Here is a 4,026-nt window from a genome sequence, read left to right as displayed (position 1 = left end):
AATTTTTTTTTCGTTCGTTCACGCGCTATGTTACAACAGCACGGCCGGGCGGTCTGTTGCCGCGGCGGTTTACACTCATAAGCGCGCGTGCTATTCGGCCGGCGGCGCCGGCGTCCTTGCCGGCCGTTCGGTATCTATAAGAGATACACGGTCCGTGCGAGGCGGACGGAGCAGAGCGGGTTTTGGGCCAATTCTACGATCTCGGTCGAGAAGCTGTCTCAGAGCTCCTTCGGGGCTTCGGTCCTGACTGTTTCGTGCCGTTTACGTTACGGACTTTTCTCCACACAGCGTGGCCACGGGTCGGTGTCTTTGACCGAATGGCCCATATGTGGCAAGCCCTACGGGGTTGGTTACCCGTATGCACTTTGTATGTATACTCGTACTCACTGAGCAATCGACTCTTCTGTCCGAGCGATGGAAAATTTTTTAAAATGCATCTGTAAGATTTGGAAGCAAATCGTACCAATTGAAAACTGTGGCTAAAATGAATAGCCCAGTGGAGAGAGAAAACTATCAAAAAACTGATTTTTTAAATCAAGAGGTGTCAGAAATCGAAATGCCTAGCGCGAGCGGAAGAACACGCTTTCTCGCCAGTCCAGCATGTGTCCTGTCCGTTCTTCCTCGGCTTGCCGATTTTGCCCAGATCAGAGGTTTCGTGCTTCCGGCGGTCAGAAGATCAGCGTGAGCGTACGCGCTTCCACGACTATGGCATCACCCATGTACTTTTTCCTTTGAATATATTTGAGTACATAAAAAATATTAAAACATATAGAGAGAACTGTGTCTTGGATCTTAAAAATTTGTCAATAGCGATGATATATTATTACTTAATTTGAAGTATTTGTACGTTTTAGCTGGGACGTACATTTATCTTACAAGATGTTAATAGCGAGACTCTTGAAGATAAAATTATCTTGTGATTTTATGAAGGCAAAGATAGAAACGTACGAAGCTGGCGTACGTAGAAAAATGTGATTTTATGATAGAACAAAAATATAATACGTACGTTTTTGGGCGTACGGTAAAATATCTGTATGGTAGAAAAATGAAAGAAATTGAGCGTTAAAGAAGATATGTTACAAGCGCGGAATGTGGCAAAACTTGTACATATTTGAAAGAGAAAAGTGGTGTGTCGACCTGACATATATATATGAAACAGGCGACGATGGAAAAGGATTTAAATTTTGTCCATTTTATATATACATATTGTATAGTTCCCTGGTTGATCCTGCCAGTAGTCATATGCTTGTCTCAAAGATTAAGCCATGCATGTCTCAGTACATGCCGTATTAAGGTGAAACCGCGAATGGCTCATTAAATCAGTTATGGTTTCTTAGATCGTACTAAAATTTACTTGGATAACTGTGGTAATTCTAGAGCTAATACATGCAAAACAGAGTTCCGACCAGAGATGGTAGGAACGCTTTTATTAGATCAAAACCAATCGGTGGCGGGTGTTTACACTCGTCCATCGTTTGCTTTGGTGACTCTGAATAACTTTGTGCTGATCGCATGGTCTTATAGCACCGGCGACGCATCTTTCAAATGTCTGCCTTATCAACTGTCGATGGTAGGTTCTGCGCCTACCATGGTTGTAACGGGTAACGGGGAATCAGGGTTCGATTCCGGAGAGGGAGCCTGAGAAACGGCTACCACATCCAAGGAAGGCAGCAGGCGCGCAAATTACCCACTCCCGGCACGGGGAGGTAGTGACGAAAAATAACGATACGGGACTCATCCGAGGCCCCGTAATCGGAATGAGTACACTTTAAATCCTTTAACGAGGATCCATTGGAGGGCAAGTCTGGTGCCAGCAGCCGCGGTAATTCCAGCTCCAATAGCGTATATTAAAGTTGTTGCGGTTAAAAAGCTCGTAGTTGAATCTGTGTGTCACAGTGTCGGTTCATCGCTCGCGGTGTTTAACTGGCATTATGTGGTACGTCCTACCGGTGGGCTTTGCTCTTCACGGGGCGGTCCAACTAATATCCCATCGCGGTGCTCTTCACTGAGTGTCGAGGTGGGCCGGTACGTTTACTTTGAACAAATTAGAGTGCTCAAAGCAGGCTACCTTCGCCTGAATACTGTGTGCATGGAATAATGGAATAGGACCTCGGTTCTATTTTGTTGGTTTTCGGAACCCCGAGGTAATGATTAATAGGGACAGATGGGGGCATTCGTATTGCGACGTTAGAGGTGAAATTCTTGGATCGTCGCAAGACGGACAGAAGCGAAAGCATTTGCCAAAAATGTTTTCATTAATCAAGAACGAAAGTTAGAGGTTCGAAGGCGATCAGATACCGCCCTAGTTCTAACCATAAACGATGCCAGCTAGCGATCCGCCGAAGTTCCTACGATGACTCGGCGGGCAGCTTCCGGGAAACCAAAGCTTTTGGGTTCCGGGGGAAGTATGGTTGCAAAGCTGAAACTTAAAGGAATTGACGGAAGGGCACCACCAGGAGTGGAGCCTGCGGCTTAATTTGACTCAACACGGGAAACCTCACCAGGCCCGGACACCGGAAGGATTGACAGATTGATAGCTCTTTCTTGATTCGGTGGGTGGTGGTGCATGGCCGTTCTTAGTTGGTGGAGCGATTTGTCTGGTTAATTCCGATAACGAACGAGACTCTAGCCTGCTAAATAGACGTAATTATGGTATCTCGAAGGCTCTCGGCTTCTGCCGGTGGGGTTTTTACTACCAACGTACAAACAAATCTTCTTAGAGGGACAGGCGGCTTCTAGCCGCACGAGATTGAGCAATAACAGGTCTGTGATGCCCTTAGATGTTCTGGGCCGCACGCGCGCTACACTGAAGGAATCAGCGTGTGTTCCCTGGCCGAAAGGCCCGGGTAACCCGCTGAACCTCCTTCGTGCTAGGGATTGGGGCTTGCAATTATTCCCCATGAACGAGGAATTCCCAGTAAGCGCGAGTCATAAGCTCGCGTTGATTACGTCCCTGCCCTTTGTACACACCGCCCGTCGCTACTACCGATTGAATGATTTAGTGAGGTCTTCGGACTGGTGCGCGGCAATGTTTCGGCATTGCCGATGATGCCGGGAAGATGACCAAACTTGATTATTTAGAGGAAGTAAAAGTCGTAACAAGGTTTCCGTAGGTGAACCTGCGGAAGGATCATTACAATGTTCCAATATATCTCAAAGAGAGAGGAGAGGAGGAGAGAAAATGAATTCGATTAGTTTGTGGATAAGAATTCATATAAAAAAAAAAGATATTGTTGAGCCCGCCAGATCATTCGTGCGTGATTTACACGGCCAGACGTGTGTACTACACGTATTAGGCCTTTGATCTGCGTTGCGTAGGCCACAACAAATCTTTCAAAGAGAGAGAGATATATGTGTTGTTGGGGTTTGTGATTATGAAGGTGCCCCAACGCACAAAAATATATAAAAATGTACAAAGTTGGGATGTGGTGTGGTGGAGAAGAGTTGGGCCCGACCAGATCATTCGTGCGTGATTTACACGGCAGACGTGTGTACTACACGTATTAGGCCTTTGATCTGCGTTGCGTAGGCCATCTTCCTTCCAAGACACACACGTGTTGGGGTTTGTGTGATTTTATGATAGTGCCCCAACACGGAAAAATAAGCGTACGAGAAGAGTTGGGCCCGACCAGATCATTCGTGCGTGATTTATACACGGCCAGACGCGTATTATATTACACGTATTAGGCCTTTGATCTGCGTTGCGTAGGCCATCTTCTCGATAGAGAGAAAGCCAATGTATTCTTTTTTCTTTCTTTACACACACACACACAGTTGTAGTAGGACAGGGAGGGATGCGAGCGTGCTAATCACGCTTCCTCAAGTCTTCGCTGTGGTGTGTAAAAAAAAAAGAAAAAAAGGAATCGTTGGGAAAGTCCAAAGGACGAAAATATCGGGCAGTCTGAAGATAACTTAATGCTCGTTTACATTGGTATCAAGAGAGACCGGCTTGTGTAGCTCGTTTCAATGCTGTGTCGTTGTCATTGACACCCTACTCTGTTGCGCGCTAGTGGCAGCATGAGCGTG

At 46.3% G+C, this 4,026-nt stretch overlaps 1 non-coding gene across 1 annotated transcript; it reads left to right on the top strand.

The window, feature by feature from the left end:
- Positions 1-1,215: 1,215 nt before the first annotated feature.
- On the top strand, positions 1,216-3,136 carry LOC143263558 (small subunit ribosomal RNA). The gene has a single exon (XR_013036969.1). It is a non-coding gene; the product is annotated as a small subunit ribosomal RNA (ribosomal RNA).
- The last annotated feature ends 890 nt before the right edge of the window (positions 3,137-4,026 follow it).

The sequence above is a fragment of the Megalopta genalis genome, unplaced genomic scaffold, assembly GCF_051020955.1.
Source record: "Megalopta genalis isolate 19385.01 unplaced genomic scaffold, iyMegGena1_principal scaffold0739, whole genome shotgun sequence".
Lineage (NCBI taxonomy): Eukaryota > Metazoa > Arthropoda > Insecta > Hymenoptera > Halictidae > Megalopta > Megalopta genalis.
This window is presented reverse-complemented; position numbering and strand designations above follow the sequence as displayed.